Source organism: Corvus moneduloides, chromosome 1 (assembly GCF_009650955.1).
Source record: "Corvus moneduloides isolate bCorMon1 chromosome 1, bCorMon1.pri, whole genome shotgun sequence".
NCBI classification, from domain to species: Eukaryota; Metazoa; Chordata; class Aves; order Passeriformes; family Corvidae; genus Corvus; species Corvus moneduloides.
In genome coordinates this window covers 32,500,405-32,518,306 of record NC_045476.1, presented here as the reverse complement: position 1 = coordinate 32,518,306, position 17,902 = coordinate 32,500,405, and the positions used below count along the sequence as shown (strand labels likewise).

General features: G+C 41.1%; 1 long non-coding RNA gene across 1 annotated transcript; it reads right to left on the bottom strand.

Annotated features, from left to right (window-relative positions):
- Nucleotides 1-466: 466 nt before the first annotated feature.
- On the bottom strand, nt 467-17,455 carry LOC116441818. The gene is made up of 2 exons (XR_004239248.1): nt 17,375-17,455; nt 467-744 (listed from the first exon to the last, which is right to left on the bottom strand). It is a non-coding gene; the product is annotated as an uncharacterized LOC116441818 (long non-coding RNA).
- Between the last annotated feature and the right edge of the window lie 447 nt (nt 17,456-17,902).

Below are 17,902 nucleotides of genomic sequence, written 5' to 3'. Positions count from 1 at the left end.
GAAAGTCCAGGGAAAGTATTACTTAGAGAATGGCAACTGAAAAATTTTCCAAGTAGCTAGACATGATTATCTGTAAGATCTGAAGCATAATGTGAGAGACTAACAGAAAAAAGAAAAAGAATTTCTGTTTTCTTTGTGTGCATTGTAGACTCAAAATTTGACTATTAATAGAATCTCTTTAAACATGTGCTCTATTAAAGATAATAGTGAGCAAACCTGAAATACAGAGATAGCCTTAATAATTATCGAAGTCAGTTTTCCAGACAACAGAATGTTCCTGCTACTTGCCAGTAATATTAAACAGAAAAGGCCAATCCTCAAAATAAAACCATGTATTCTTAAAAAACATTAAGTGAAATAGCTATGAAGCAATTTTGTGTCTAAAAAAAGTAAAAAGCCATCTCTAATCTACTAGCAGTGAAAGTACTAACTGCCATAGGCACTAGGATACGTGTAGAGTTCCATGTATCTGGATTTTGCCATACTTTGTCTGGTGTAAACCTGTTGAATTCCAGCTCTTAGGTCATCCCATATCTGGTCAAGACCAATCTGTTTAAGTCCATGCGGGTTCTGACTCCTATTTGATGACATTTTGTATTTCCTGTAAAGTCTTCCAGTGCAACAGCCTGAGATCTTGTTATTCCTCCATTAGAATCACAAGTCAAGTAACATTCTAAACTCAGCTGCAGCAACTCAGCAAGATATTCTTTACACACAGAAAGTGATGTCTCCCAGGAAGATAACCTGCAATAGGAAAAGAAAATATACATGTTATATGACAGTCCAAATTAATCCACATGAAAGATAATTATTTCATTATTATTTCATTGAAATATTGTCATTTACACAGATGAGAAATACCAAAACCAAGGAACATAATTTTGCAATTCAGCACAAAATGAGACAGTTAGTACCCAGAGCTATCCAAAGGCTGTAGATACTCAGATCAATGCAGTTGACAATAAAACCCTAATGGCTAACAACAAAACATAACAGTAAAAAGATTTCCAAGCAGCAGACACCATTTACCAACAAGTGTTTTCTTCCCATTCAACAGTAAAACCCCAGTACTTGTGAGCAACTCTGGGTTCTGCGGTAGCTCATTGTTTAACAAACATCCTGATGGATACCAAATAACCAGAAGGTACTACAAATAACTTTTTCTTCAGTTATCAGTAACTCTTCCAGACTTGAGATTCTATTACAGGTAACCTGAAAGGCCAAGGCATTTTGGAAGCAGAGAATTTTTCTATCTGGCAAGCATATGATTACATTAATTTGTTTTCTAAGTAGAACACCACTTCCTTCAATGTCATTTCACCAGCAAGAGAACATGCAGTCAATAATGGTGGGAAAAAAGAACTACTAATAGGAGTACACAGAACAAATATTGAATGAATTGTGAATGAAACAATCAGAAAGTAAGAAAATGCACTACTCCCATGAGTTTTAAGTGCACAAAATTCGGGACATAGTGAAAAGATGGCTACCAATTCATCAGCCTCGTGATATGATGGAGAAGAAACAGTCACCTGGAAAGGTCTACTGAAAACATCAAGCAGAGAAGATCCATTTTTACACAAGTCCATAAAAATATTTTTGCAATTTTAACATGTCTTATTGTCCATAGCAACAAAGTTAAGAATATATCAAAAAAAGTCAATGTAAAAAATTAGCCCACAAATAAGAGAGTTGTACTAAGTCAGGACCAACTTAATCTTACTGCAGTCTCCCCATATAGGGAGCTTATAAGAAAGATGGAGAAAGACTTTTACTAGCAACTGTAGTTACAGGAGAATGGTTTTAAACTAAAACAGGGTAGCTTTACAGTGGATATAAGGAAGAAATTCTTTACTGTGAGGGTGGTAGTGAGACATTGGAACAGGTTGCCCAGAGAAGTTGTGGATGCCTGATGCTGGCAGTGTTTAAAGTGATGCTGGAAGGAGCTTTGAGCAACCTGATCTAGTGGAAGGTGTCCCTGGTCAAGACAAGGAGACTGGACTAGATAGTGCCTTCCAGCTCAAACCACTCTGTCATTCTGCATACTAGAGCTCATTGACTGGAATATTCAAACCACCGTGAAACATTATGGTTTTCCATTTTTCTACAGACAATATAGTTTTATGATAAATCTGTCATCCAAGGCTCATATGAATCCCTCCATAATTTCAAGAACAGTATTGGCTGAGACCAGATAAATCCTATTATTTGTTCTTGACCTCTGAGCAGCAGAAAATAAAATATATTCCTTCGGGATCTATAGTAAAGTCATAGGTGCTTTGTCACAGCCACTTCTAGGCTTCTCCATGTTCCACTCCAGGCTTCACAGAGTTTTGAAGATTAAGTATTCTGTTATACCCTCCCTGACACCCATCCAATTATTTGAAGTTTCCTTCTGCCTTTTCTCCTGGACACTAAAAAGAGCTGAGATAGAGACATTTTTTCATTCTTTTCAGTCAATGACTGTCTTACTACAGTAACACAGAAATTACCACTCCTCATAGTCCTTTGCTTTCCCATCACCCATACGCATTTAAATATCAAGCTCTAAGTAAAAACACCAAGAAGTATTTTCATTATGTCAGTCTCAGCAACAAGTACTGTCTCATTTTAGTCTGACATACAACTGCTTATGCAGGTAATTTTCTTTTTTACAGGGGTAACAGTTACTCAGAGGATTAGGTGGAAAAACAAGAATTCAATCAATATATATCTTAGAAAACACACACCTAAAATTCTACCCTGCTGTTTTTGTTTCTCTAATTACAGCAAGCTACTTACTAAAGACGCATGACAATCATGCATCATAATGCTGAAATGCAATCTCGATCATACCTTGCTTGTACTTAACTTCTTAAATTTCTGGAAATCGAACCTTCTGAGGTACTACTCATGATGGACTTTCAGGACTGAGCAACAAAAGCCAGGAAGAACAAAGGTCCACGAGTGGCCATTCACCTCCACTGCGGGAAATACTCTGTGCATGTTACACACCCATAGTCTTGGACTACGATCCTAAGTCAGCATTGCAATAAAAGCAGGAAAATTAATCCAATGTCTACAATCCAGGAGAGCAGAAACTCTGATTCCTTAAACCTGGTACTGTCTGAACTCTCTGTAGAGCAAAAATCTGCAACCCCACAACTGCAGTATATGTAAGAACTAGCTGTCACTCTCTTATTAATCTGCCAATAACAAGCAGCCTGGGTTTAGAGTGCATTTGTGTAAAAACATTTTGGTGTACCTAATACAAAATACTTCACTGCTCTACAAGAGTTTCTAACAAAAGGCCAACCCTTTGCTAGCTAGCAGAAAGCATAACCAGCAGATGTTGAGTTTCCCTCGCTATGATGACGGAACTATTTCAGTCTCTTCTCTAATTAAGCATCTCCTAGTTTTTATGTACCCTGGAGCATCTACGAATACTACTTTTTCCCAAAGTCTTTTCAACTCAAGGTGTTCCTTATTCACACTGTATTAATTTTCCCTCCCCTTCCCCAAAAGTAAACCTCTGTATTTAGGTCAGGATGTAGCTACAACACTATGAAAAAGAACCGAATTTTGGTTTTTATTTTCTCATAAAATATGTGAATATATATATTTTATATAGTCCACTATATAAAGATATTTATAAGTCTTAATTCCACTGCATTTGACACTACCTCACTATTGGTAGGCTTCCAATTTGAATTTTGCAATTAAACACACGAATACAGAATGACAATACCATCTCACTAACTTCCTAAACTCAAACAATTTACTTCTTCCAGTTAAATACTAGTTAACAATCAGAAAATAGAGTAATAGACGAATAATTCTATAAGCTACTAAATTTTTTTTCAGATTTATTCATGGCAGAAAAATAGAAAGGTAATTATTAATATACAGAAGTAAAGTTTCAATACTTAAGAATACTTTAACTACAAAAACGTATTTATGAAAACAACTATTCGTACTTAGTGGTTAAACTAAACTATGGGATTAAATTTATAGAAAGAGCAGTGGTAACACAAAGCCATGTTACTTGGCACAGTTGTTGTCACACACAAACACATGAAATTCTATTTCATGTGAAAAGTGCTATTATTGTGATTCGCACGCAAAAAAACCTTTCCCAGGCAAACAATTCTCAAGGGTCAAATCGAGTCCACAGTAGTTGCACTGCATCTCTTCACCCAACATTTCAACTGCTAAAAAGAGGGAGAAAGAGCTCCTAAGCCAGATTTCTCAGTGCCCAGGCTGTGTGCAACTGCCTGAATTAAAACCTCACCTTTAAGTAGTGACCTTTAAATCAGTGAGATCTCTTCCTTGCAAAGTGCTCTTGGCAGGACTACGCACAAGCTGGTCTTGAGCTGACCATCACCATGCTTTCTCGCCCAAACAGATCAGACTTGCTGCTGACCTGCCTCAAGGATAAAACCAGCTGCCTGAGTTGCAACATCCACTCTGTAGCTTTGGACCAGAGAACCCAGACTTCATTATAGCTTCAGCACCAGCTATATTTGCATGAGAAATATTACCCCTGCTGTTTCCAGACAATATATGCACAATTTGATGCAGCAGTATGATAAGTACTCAATGACACCCAATCTTTCAACCCTGCACTCAAGAACTGCGATTAAAACAGTCCTAAACAAAAGGAGTTAACACTTCTGCCAAAACTTTAAAACAGCCTTGAAGGACTTAAAAGAAATGTTACTCCCTCTTTTTCATCACTTGGGGACACATCATGATAGATAAACCTCATATACAAAGAAACACATTGCATTAGAAAACACTGGGTTTGTTTTTGTTGATAATCTAATAATCAAGACTATTTTCTTAGATAGCCCCCCTCTGTGGAAAACAATGTGTAGGCCAGAAGAAGCCTTCAGGAAAATGTGAAAGTTAACCCTGCTTTTATCTAAAAAACACAATAATCCCCACCAGATTTTCAGCATCCCAAGACATCTGCTGGAGCGAGTACCTAATTTTTACATCCTAACACAATACAACTTTCAACTTTACAGCTCTGAGGCCTGTGCATCACCTGCTGTTCTCCCACAACCCCTTATTTCTAAATTACATATTTCAAGATAGTTTACTTCAGTAATTACAGATAGAATTTGAACTTGTCAGCTTCTTGCACAGTAAGAACTTAAAGGTTCAGAGCAAGGTTTCCCAGCTGATGCAAGAGCCCAGATAACGTTGTTTTGAAGACACAATAAAGAGGCATAATCTCTAGATTTATTTTCTCTCTTGTCTAATTTCAAATATGAGGAGAACATTCTCGTCATGTCCAATAGCATGAGTTTAAGTGACCGGTTTTAATCATACTAAGCCCAAACACCTTTGGGAAGGGAAGCAAGTTTCACTAATAAGCTGTGGTAGAATGAATGTCACGAAAAATAAGTTGAAAGACCTTCAGCATTATGAAGTTTCCAAAGTTTACAAGTCTGCGTATTAAAAGTCAGAATTTCACCTCTTTACATTATGCAGAATTTACACTGCCTCAAATCCATTTTCTAAAACTGAATGCAAGTTCTCCAGTAACAAGAGTACAGTACTAGTTCATTTGGACAGTGGCTGCAGGTATCTTTTGTAAAAATGATGCAGTGACCATGCTCACTTTAACGGCCACTAAAAGCAAAATATCAGCCCTCTGTGCTGAAAGAACAAAGCATAATAGAAGTTAAGTCTTTGACTTTAAAAGTCAAGAATTTAGTACAGTCACTCCCTAAAAAATGCAGTATGAAATTCCTCTTGCTGAACTCTTTTCTCCCCATTTTTCCAGCCCAACTCCTCTAACTTACTTTGTTCTGCTCCCCTGTTGCTGTATTCCAAGCAAGTCTGATCCAGAAATTCAACAGATGCTCTTGTGTTCAACAAACAGCAGCACTCAATAAGATTTCCGACCAGTTTTATTCCCCCAAAGTCTCTGCACTGAGCCAAGGCAACTTCTCAGGTTATCCAAGACATTCAATACTGATTGAACACTATATGACACAAGCACACAAGTGCTTTCAAAAAACTGAAACAGAAGCACACTAAACACTACCCTTCGTCTAGCACAAGCTGTGTGCTTGTTCTTATACTATTTTAAAAACAACTCAAAACATTGCATGCTACTTTATACTCTAGCTGACATAAATTTCAAAATGGCTATAATTGAAGTGATACTTAGGTATCACCATATCAAAATATTTGGCAAGGTTTTGCCTTACAATATGCATCCAAAGGTACACCTATTTCTTCAGTATTAGGCTTGATAGAAAACATACCAAAAAATAAACCAAACCCCTAGTACAACTGAAGTTGTCAATTCAGTATTCATATATCCTCTCTTACAAAACATACACTGTTTCAGAGACACGACACTGCCAACAATCCATCCTACAAACCAGGTTTAAGATTCTTCTTGAAGTCATGCAAACATCTTTTGAAAAAGGCATGCAAATGATAAGCACAGAGCTAAGAACAATATACCTCCCTCCACTGCTGTGGAGTTAGCCTGTAAGATACAATCTACATGATTAATTAGATATAAGTGCTGGGAGCCTTACATAAGTATATACTTGTACACTTATATAGGTATATACTTATATAAGTATTTAAGTATAAGGTAGGGACAGATTCAAAAATTGTTTGTTTTTTCACCTTTTAATTCTTTGCCTTTACAATTTATAAGCTACTTCTTTGAAATTTTTTCCAGGTTAAAAAATGCCTCTTGACTCCTAAAGGAGGCAACCTCCATTCCAGCACATATTTGTCTGATGGAATGGAAAGAGACAAGAGAAATAATTCTATTTTGTCCCTATAATCACTTGCACTCACAATTTATGATTTCAAAGACACCTTTCATATCCATGTACCCGCAAATTAATTTTGTCTTTACTTGACTTCAGTTGAGGTTAGCATTATGAGCTCTAAACTGTAACACTGCTTAGTTGAGCCATGGTCCTGCATGCAACATTATATAGCACTCACATTTCTGTCCAGAATTATTTTAGGTCACTAAATATAAAGGCTATAAGCTAGGTAGAGAGTTTATGCATTTCGTATGACACAATCCTTAAAGCAAGACTAGGAACAAGCATAGTGTCCTTAGCACTTCATATACTACAAATGTGTAATTAATCAACATCTGGAAAATCTGCCTATACCAGTCATTTTCCCTGTACCTCAGCAAAATGACACAACTATTGTAAAAAATGGTTATTCCAGAAATCAGTACCAGAAGAGTAATGCTAGAAGTTTTTCTCCCTTTTCAATAAAGATTTTTAAGAGAAAAACTACAAAATTTACAATGTTCAGTTCCTCTGTATTATTACAAAACACTGAGTTACATGTAGTATGAAAAGCTTTAAATCATCTTATTTTCAAGGGAGTTAAATTCAGTTCATCATGAGAAAATTCATTCATTATGAGAAAAGGCAGAGATGTATGCATGCATTCCTCCCTTCCAAAAGTTGTCTTTGGGTGGTAAAAAATTCTGTGCAGCATACAAAAAAACCAGAAAGAGCAGAAGCAAGTGTGTGTAATTTGGCAGTAATTTAAGACCAAGTTGTGTAAATCTGGTGTAAATTTTGGGTGATTAATACTGTACCTCCCTAACGATGACTTCATTTAGGGCTTCAATGTTCTCCCCACACCCTCTCCTCCATGTTTTACAGCTCTGATCAGTGATATCTCAAGCACTGTAATTAATACACTCCTACATTACTTCATGTGCCAACGATACAGTTGCCAGCTGAAAAAATAAAACAAAGCCTGGACACGTTCTTCACAGCTAGAAAGATTCTAAAATTCACTTGTACGTTCAAATTTAAACACAATATACGGAAGTAACTTGGAATTGCGGTTTTCACACTTTTCTCATTTACTTAAATTATCCATGATTGTGCTCACTAAAAGCCTTTTTAACTGGCATGGTTTATCTGCATGCCTGAGAAAAAGGATTTTTCCAAAATACCAATAACTATTCCTCAGAAGAACACCAAGAAACTTGGAGCGTGCTGCTTTGTCCCTTCTTTTTGCCTATTCTTTTACCAGCTCTTTAACATTCATTCTTTATTTCTTCCTTTCAGCTTTACCTTTGTCTTCCTTGACCAAACAATCCCAGCAGCTTTTGACAGGTATTTTCCTACAATAATGCTACAGCTAATACAAAAAACCCCCAAACAACCCACACCAAACCCCAACATATACATGCTGCCTCATAAACAAAAGGCTAGATCGAGACTCAACAAGGTTTGCTGTTGTATTCTACACAAGCAAACTCTCCCTTTTGCAATTTCAGTCAAAGTAAAGTTTGGTCAATATTTAGAATCCCACCAACAACAAAAGTTTCATGGTCGTTTTACTGCATCAACATCAAGTTGGAAAACAGTGCAAGGGACTACATCCTTAAGTACTATACAGGTAAAACTTTTCAAGTTTTGCTTGGCCATCTTCAGAGAGAGTTCACTTTGCTGTTGATGAAGTAATCCTTATGTACGAAGTTTGTAGATTGCTCCCAAACTGAAATGTCCTTTCTAACCTAAGGTCTTGCATATTCTGCATCACAAACAGGATGCAGACCCTACAGTATTTTTTTAACTGAGCCTGCAGTAACATGCTTCATAGCCTCTTAAAACACTGATTATGCTCAGCTTTTACACCTTGGAAAAAAGACAGCTGCTGATTATGAAAAGAACAAAGAGAATCAAGTCAAGATATGAGTGCACTGAAAAGAAGGAAGAAAGTTTTACAGAAGTGAAGTGGGTTTGTGTGACCAGGTTTTGGTAGTGGCAGGGGGGCTACAGGGGTGACTTCTGTGAGAAGCTGGCAGTAGCTTCCCCCAGGTCCAACAGAGCCAACGCCAGCCAGCTCCAGGACGGAACCATCGCTGGCCAAGGCTGCACCAACCAGAGATGGCAGTAACATCTCTGTGAGTACCTATTTAAGAAGGAAAAGAAGTTATTGCACAGATGTAGTTGTGCTCAGAGAAGAGAGAAATGAGAGTATGTGAGGAGAACAACTCTGCAGACACTAAGGTCAGTGGAAGAAGAGGTACTGGAGTGGAGATTCCCCTGCAGCCTGTGTGAAGACCACAGTGAAACAGCTGTGCCCCTGCAGCCCGTGAAGGACCACAGGGATGCAGAGACCCACTCACAGCCCATGGAAGTCCACAGGGGTGCAAATTTCCACCTGCAGCCCATGGAGGAGACCCATGTCAGAGCAGGTGGATGCCTGAAAGGAGGCCATGAGCCCATGGGAATCCCACGCTGGAGCAGGCTCCTGGCAGGGACCTGCGGACCCGTGCAGAGAGGAGCCCATGCTGGAGGATATTTCCTGGCAGGACTTGTGACCCTGTAGGGAGCCCACATTGGAGCAGGCTATGCCTGAAGGACAGCACCCCATGGAAAGAGACCCACATTGAAGCAGTCCATGAACAGCTGCAGCCCATGGGAAGGACTGATGCAAGATAAATTTATGGAGAACTATCTCCCATGGGAGGATCCCACACCAGAGCAGGGGAAGGACACTTCTCCCTGAGCTGTGGGACAAACAGCCTGTGGTGAAATCACCATACCTCAGCCCCTGTCTCCCTGTGCTGCTGGTGGGGAGGAAATAGAGCCCGAGAAGGAGGGAGAGGTGGAGGGGGAAGGTGTTTTTAAAATTTGTTTTAACTTTTCATTAACCTGCTCTTATTTTGATTACTAATAAATTCAATTAATTTGCCCAAGTCCCATCTGTTTTGCCCATGATGGTAATCAGTGAGAGATCTGTACCTGTCCTTGTCTCAACTCATGAGCCTTTCATTGTATTTTTCCTCCCCGGTCTGCTTGAGGGGAGTGATGGAGTGGCTTTGGTGGCTACCTGGCATCCAGCCAGGGTCAAACCATTACAATAAGTCAAAGAGCCTTGACTATTCCCATTTTGTGTCTGGCTTAAATCATCTATATGATACAACCTGCATAAAAAACCCAAACAAAAATAAAAACAAACAAGAAAGCAAAAGACTAAACAAAGCCCAATGAAACCCAAATAAACATAAACCATGAAGGACAATGCATGTGAAGATGCACTTCTTGAACCAGTCAAGATGCAGAAAAGGAAAATGAAGGAGGACAAGCCATGATGTTAGATACCCAATATGCCAAGCAGAAGACAGAGTAACATACCTTGTTTCCTTGGAAAGGGAAAAAGGAAAAAAAAAGGAAAAAAGGAAAAAGAAGCAACAGCAGCAGGGAGTCAAATCCCATGCAATTTAGAAAGAACAAGCACAGAAGACTGGAAACTGTGAAATACCTTGGGCCAGTTAGAGACCTCAGTGATCCTGCAAGGACAATTCTTACCCATAACTGCTTTCCCAAAAGATCTTACCAGACATCAAAACTTCAACTAAATCCAACTTAATAAGCTAAAACATCATAATCCGACTGATCTCCGCCAAGAAAATGTTGGTATTGTCTTACAGTTTGCTTCAGACACAGTGTGACCTCCACCAGAACACACAGGGCAAGCCTCTGAACCCTAACACAAATCCCCCAAAATTATAACAGCACTCAATGCACTGCAACAAATACTTTCATATTGCCCTGTTAAAGACACAAACAGGAATTTTTCACCTGCAATGATATTTCCATACAGAGTTTTTCCATGCTCTTGGAAGGCAGCAGTTCTTACCAATAACTTTAAAACTACCATTAACAGATTGTTAACAAGCGAAAAACAATTCTGGCTGGAATCTTTTCCCAAGTGCTTGCTAATTTTACAGCTTCTTCCCTCTTGTTACTTGTGCAAGAACTCAACTGATTAAGGCAATCCAGTTTGCCACTTCGATTTATAAATAAAGATGATGGTCACACCGATTCATCTTGCAAGCAGTCTGGTATTTTCAGACATTCAAATGTACCACAAGAACACAGCTTAAATACTGAAGAGCTTCCTCCCATATTCACCTTCATACTAATATTTCAGTCTGAAGTGACAAATAATGGACAAATCAAGGACTGCTGCAGTTACTTACATTCATTTCCTGCATGTGACAAAATCATGACCTGTGAAAGCCGCTCCCTCTTTATTTTCTTATTTTCCTTTTAAATCGTGTCTACATTAAGTGCACAGATATATGTGCTAGTGATCTTGATTCCTACTGTGGTGTAATGCTGCAAACACTGTTAGCAATGAACAGTACAACTCTCATATGTTTCATTCCAGATGCCTAAATACAGCCAGCCCAAAAAAGAATGGGCTTTCTAAAGCTTAGAAAGGGATTCACATGTAGTTTTTCTGGTTCAACTACTAAATCTGAATTCTAACAGCCTTAACTTACAGCAAAGAATTTACACCTCACAAGAAGGTAGTTCTGCTTAAATTCAGTATCATTTTCAGCACATTTTAAATCAGTTTTGACCTCTAATGACTGCAGCAGGCACCCTTGCTATAGAAGTGAAACAATTTAACTAATTTTGCAAAAGTTAAAATTGCCACACATCCTTAACACCCACATTTAAATCCTCCTTCTTGTTGATAAAGCTTACACCATTAAGGTCTAAACCCAACCCTGCATTAGAATCTAACAAAATCAATTTAATTACTTAAAGATATCAATTTTGATTTTATACAACTCCTATTAATGATGGCATCCTAGCATAGGCATACTTTCAGAAATAATAAAAGTAAACTTTTCTGAAGTTATCTCTGGGAAAAAAGAGAGTAAGAGAAGAGCCTATTTCCTTAAGAAAATGCAAAACATTCTAAAAAAGCATTTTCAACTGTACAGTGAAAAGTTTATCCTTTGGCTACCCAGAAGCAAGCAGAGCATTCGCCCATGAAATTATTACCATGAAAAGCAAGATGAAAAGACTAACAGCTAACAAAACAAGAACTATTTCCTATAACTCTATTTTTCCCCTAATTCAGTCCTCCAAACTTCAGATAAAACTTCCAAGTGAGTCTCCACTGTCTGTGAGACCAGATGAGCTTGCAAATTTTCATATGAAATTAAGTTTAAGTTACAGAGCAAAACAGGGTGAACTAAGGTCACACCAGCAGCCTTAGTTCTGAACTCTAATCCACATTAAGATATTGTCCAAGCTGAAATACAGAGCAACAAAAAGTCAAGTTACATCAAATGCATATTAAAAATACAAACAAGAAGTTTCTGAGTTCAGTTATGGCTGAAATTGCGTTACTAATAACCCAAATTCTTGTAGGTACCTGCTTTAAGGTCAAAAGCTTCACTTCTACCTTGTATATTAATGAATCAAATACATCTGGGTCCCAGTAGCAAAGCCACCAGTCTCCAATAAAACGGGAAAAGCATGTGCATGTGTTCAAAAGATAAGTACGTTACCAGAGCAGAGTGAGAAGCCCCCTGCACTGCAAAAATTTTCCAGCATCATGATCCTCACCATCCTACATGTAAATCCATTTCTTCTTCACAGTAACACCAAGCTTGAGCCATACAGCAACATAAACTACAGCAAATCTAATGAAATCCAAAGACAATGAGAATTTTATATCACCTTCAGGTACTTCTAATCGAAAAAAACCCCAGAAGTCAATGGTATCAAACTGATACTCAAATCCAGTGCATAACTACAAAGATGTTGGAGAAAGTATATTTTCTTAGTCCTTTATTCTTAGTCCTGCTGTCAAGCAATGCCTTGTACCTACTAGACCAAGCTAAAACAGGGAACCTTTTGACTCCAAAACCAGAACAATCCAAAGGGGAAGAAAAGGAGACAACATAAATTTTTTTCCTGAGATTTTGGAAGAACATCACATCGAAGTTACAGTGCTTATTCAAGAACCATAAACTGGTTTGGGTTGAAAGGGACCTTTAAACATCACCTAATAACCACCCCTCTGCCACAGACAAACATCTTCTACTAGATCACGTTGCTCAAAGTCCCATCCAATCTGGCTTGAACACTGCCAGAAATGGGGCATTCACTTCTCTGGCTAATCTGTTCCAACGCCTCACCACCCTCCACAGTAAAGAATTCCCTCCTTATATCCAAACTAAATCCACACTCTTTCCATTTAAAACTTAAATCCTTTGTCCTGTCACTACAGGTCTTGGTAAAATGTCTCTCTCCATCTTTCTCATAATCCCCCTTTATAAACTGAATGAAAAGCCTCAGTAAGGTCTCCCTGGAACCTTCTCTTTTCCAGGCTGAACAAGCCTAACCCTTTCAGCTATAGGAGAGGTGTTCCATCACTGATCACTTTTGTGGCCCTCCTCTGGATCTGCTCCAATAGGTGCATGTCTTTCTTGTGCTGTGTGCCACAGAGTGCTCCAGGTAGGGTCACTTGAGAGCAGAACAGAGGGCGATAATCACCTGTTCCTTTTGACAAGTTCAGGATACAACTGGCAAAGAAAGTAGTGCAATTCTGGAGAGAAAGAGATCCCAACTCTGGCAAAAATTTACATATGAGTCTATACCCATTTCCTGAAATGCAAAATGGAATTATTATTTTCCTATTTTCACTGTAGCCTATATGCATTTTTCTAACGTTCATAGATGAAGAAGGATTTGAAAAACACTACATTAAATAAAGTGGAATGTAATCAATGTTTGGTTTAGTTAAAAAAAAAATGTATTTGATTTTGACTTGTATCATTTATGAGAAGAGGTAAGCCAGCAACAGGAAGAGGTTCTATGGGTAAAAAGCAAACTGACAGAAAACTACCCACTGGGCCACATTATTTCCTAAACCAGTGCTCTTTCCAGAAGCTGGGATACTGCAACGAGCGTTTAAATCTGACAAGGTTCTATCTGTGTGGTTACAGTAAAGGCTTCAAGTTACAGCACTACAGCAGGGCACATGAGCTCAGAACAATTTTATTACCAAGTCATTTAGTCATGTCTGTAACAGGTCTGGACTGCAGTGCTGTAGAAACATGAACAGTCAATCTGTTCTTGTTCTAGTAGTTCTTCTATTGAAAAACCTACAACTCTTATAATAAAACAGCAAGTTACTCACGTAGACAAGCTCAACATGTCTCTATAATTTTCCAATCATTACATTTTCTTACTGAAAATTCTCCTTCATCAACCAAGGGAAAGTCAGTGGTCTTCATAACAAATCAAAAAAAATAGTAGTTTAAGTTTGCATGCTGTACAGATTATAATTTGTACCCAGATCTCAAAATGTTGGTTCCAAGAACCACTTCTTTACATGGAGATAAGCTTGAAAAACACAGTAACTAAAATTTTTCTATTAGCGTACCTAAAAAACCTAAAAAACATGCTAGCACCTAAGTAGTCTGTTCAAAATGAGATCATGCATTCCTAAAGCACATGCAGAACTTCCAAGGCCAAGTTTTCCATACTCTTCTTTCTTCCAGGTCTGTGCAGCAGGATTGTATCAACCTGCAGGCTGCTAAGACTGCCTGTACACATACTCCTGATATCCCATCCAAGTGGGACATCTGCACTGTTTTCCTTCTGATGCAGACCCTGTTGGACAGCACGGGAAGTACAACAGCAGAGTTGGTAACACATTGACAACCTCTTACAAGGAAATCCCTCACTTCATGTTCATAATACAAATTTTTGATGTTGAGAGTGGTGTAAGTGCAAGTGGAACATCTTTAAAGCTGTTTCATTCACTAAAATTTCGTAGGGTTTTTGATTAATTTAAAAAAAAAAAAATCAAACTTCAGCGGCAAGAGAGAAGATTCTAGGTATTCCCAATTCATGCAACCACTGGCACCTGGGATATGACTCATCATTAAGCTGGGCCCTGCTGAAATAATTGTAACTACACAAAACTAGGCGCTACCTAAGAAACACAACGGATGAAAAGCAGTACTCAGCGATCTTAACATGTAAGTTGTAGGATGACACTTTTTAAGCTGAGTATCTGAGAACCTTCTCAAAGGACTCAGTATTGTTTTCATAATAATACATCTAAAATCCAGGAGCTTGCACCAAGACTAAGAATAAGCTAAACCAAAAAAACAGGCACCCCCAAAGCAGTATCCAAATAAGGGTGTGCATCCATTCAGCTGAAATGAATTTAAGTTATTTAAATTAAAGCAATGTGATTTTCTCATGCTGACAGTTCAAGTAACAGGCCCAAGTTTTAAGGCCAGTTCAAACCAGTGTACAAAGGAGTAAGGTGGAAGAAGAATCATTTTGCTAAACCAGCACCACTATTTCATCAGCCAAGGAGCAGAATGCATATGCCTAATTTAGGTGCCCAAACTAAGACACTGTTTTCTACATGATCTCTGGATAGGTAGTAGTGGAAAGTTTCCTCCAGGGACATTGTTAACGCAAGGCACTGAACTGGGATTCTAGAGTTAGGTGTACAAATTACTCACGAGATCAAATGTGTTCACCATGCCTCCCTGGGACAAGTATGCCCAGTGTTTCACCTGCACCTCAAATACGTGGTCAAGAGGTGACTGTGAAATGTATCCAATTTTAAGAACCAAAACAACTAAGAAAGACACAAAATAAGAAGTTGGACAACAAATACTGAAAACAAGAAGTTACAAAGCAGAGGCAAAAGGCTTCTTTCTAGTTAAGTCACCATCAGAGACACAAAGTGCCGATGCCACATGGACACCTAACCATCAACACACAACATTACAGCAGTTCACTGTAAGTAAAGACTACATACCATGGTACCTATATAGTATCTTAGTACTTCCCCAAAGAGGAGGCATCCCAAATACACTCCATATCAACTAAGTACCAATTCACAGTATGGTATTACAAACATTATTTGGCCTAATTCAAGTCATGTAGCCACTAGGTATTTCTGGCCCTTGTGGACCATTCCTCCCAGTCCTGCCGAAAGGATTTCCAATACAGAGTTTTCTCTCCCTGAGTAGCATCAGGGTATGTGTGCCTATAAGGGCTGAGGTATATGATTATATATGAACACATATAACACGGGAAAGGTTGCTGAGGAAGTCAATAAAAGACCAAAACAAAATAAGGTAAAACAAGTAAGTCATCTTTGCCCTTTCAGCGTTTAACTCTACCCCAGCTGAAACCAGAACACAAGTATACAGATAACCTCGGGTACAATTCCTTTCTCCTCAAAGGCATAGATTTAAATACAAAGTGGGGGAGATAGCACATGACTCTACAAAGGAAAGGAGTATGTGGAAAGAAAATAGTATTAGGTGAGATCACAAGGAAGGTTTTAATGACAGGAAAGTAAGATCAGAAGGGCAAAAAAAACACAAAGAAGGAAATGGTTACTGGGAAGAAGAAAACTGGAAGGGGAAAGATAACAGAGGGATAATGAACGTGCTGGAATATAACTTCAAGAGGAAACAAGAAGGATGGAGAAAGGATCCCAATCAGGACACAGTTAGCTCTCAGTGGCAAAGTTACTGAGAAACAAATGAGCTGGTTATTTGAAACAACAAATAATGCAGGACTAGTCATCTTGATAGAGACAATAAATACACAAACAGACAAACAAAAGGTTACAGAGGGCACCTTCTCTGGTAAGGCCACAACAGTAGGTGGCAACAAGGGGAAGCCTGGTGCACAGTCCTTGAGAGCGATAGAAACCTAGAGAAGGTGACAAAGATGAACTGTGGCAAATATCCCCCAGCCACGATGGTACTGAGGGCACTAGGGAATTTCTCTAGGTACAATTAAAAAGCTCCTAGACAGACCTGAGTATCACTAGGGCTATGGGGATGGATACAACAGGGTGAAAGGAAGCAGCACAGAAAACGACAGGGGGGACAGAGAGCAGGTGAACACCCCAAAACAGAGCCCGCTGAGGTTACGGACAAAAGCTCATAGGGAAAAAAGAGAGCAGAGGCGTGGGACGACCAGGGCCTGGGAAGGCTGGGGTGGGCAGTCCCGGGGCCGAGGGGAGCACAGGGAGGGCTGTGGGGCTGCGGGAGGTCGGGCCCGAGGTCTGAGAGCCGTCGGGGCGGGACGGAAAGGCTGGGGCAGCCACAGAGGCGCCCTGGCCATGCGGGGGCCGCGGTCACGGGGGAGAGCCGGGGAAGGACGGACGGACGGAGGGAGGGAGCGGGCAGCCCCCCGGCGGCCGGGCAGATCCTGCGGGGCCGGGGCAGCCAGCGGGGCGCTCCCGCACCCCGACGGGGGCGATGCGTTCTGAGTGCGCAGTTCGCGGCCTCCCCGCTTCGGCGCGGCCCGGGGCTCCGGGGCCGGATCCACGAGCGGGCCGGGCAGCCACCACCGCCGCCCCCGCGCTCCGGGGCCGGGAGCGCGCCCGGGAGAAGAAAGGCGGGCAGGCAGGCGGACGGGCGGGCCGGGCCCGACCGCCCCTTCCCCCGCTCCCCGCGGCGTGACTCAGTGCCGGGCCCCGCGCCGCCGCCTTCGCAGCCTGCCGGGCCAAGCCAGGCCGGGCCGGGCCTCGCTGCGACACAACGCCGCGGCCTCCCCGCACTCACCAGCATCGCGCGTCCCGCAGAGTCAGGGCCGCGTCCGCCCGCCCCTTCCGCCTCCGCCGGGCCCGGATCCGCCGCCGCCGCCGCCGCCTCCCCCCGGCGCGGCCCGGGGATCGCGGAGGCGCCGCCCCTCGCACCCGCCCCGCCCCGGCTCACGGCGGGCGGGGGACCCGGGGCTGCGGCTGCCCGCGCCGACAGGGCCTGGTGGGGCTGGGGTTCGGCCTCTTGGCGGAGCCTGCGCCCCCGCATGAGCTGCTCGGCAGGGGAGGCCGGCCGACCGCCCGCCATCTCCTTGGCTGCCAGGCCCTGCCCTGCCCTGCCCTGCCCGAGGGGTCGTTGCTCCGACCCCTCCCCAGGTTAGTCCCGTGCCAGAAGAGCTGACGGATGAGCTGAAAGACTTGGGAGTGATGGTCGATGACAAACTCAACGTGAGCTGGCAGTGTGCGCTCGCAGGCCAGAAAGCCAGTCGAACCTGGGCTGCATCAAAAGCAGCATCGGGGCCAGCAGGGCGAGGGAGATAATTCTGCCCCT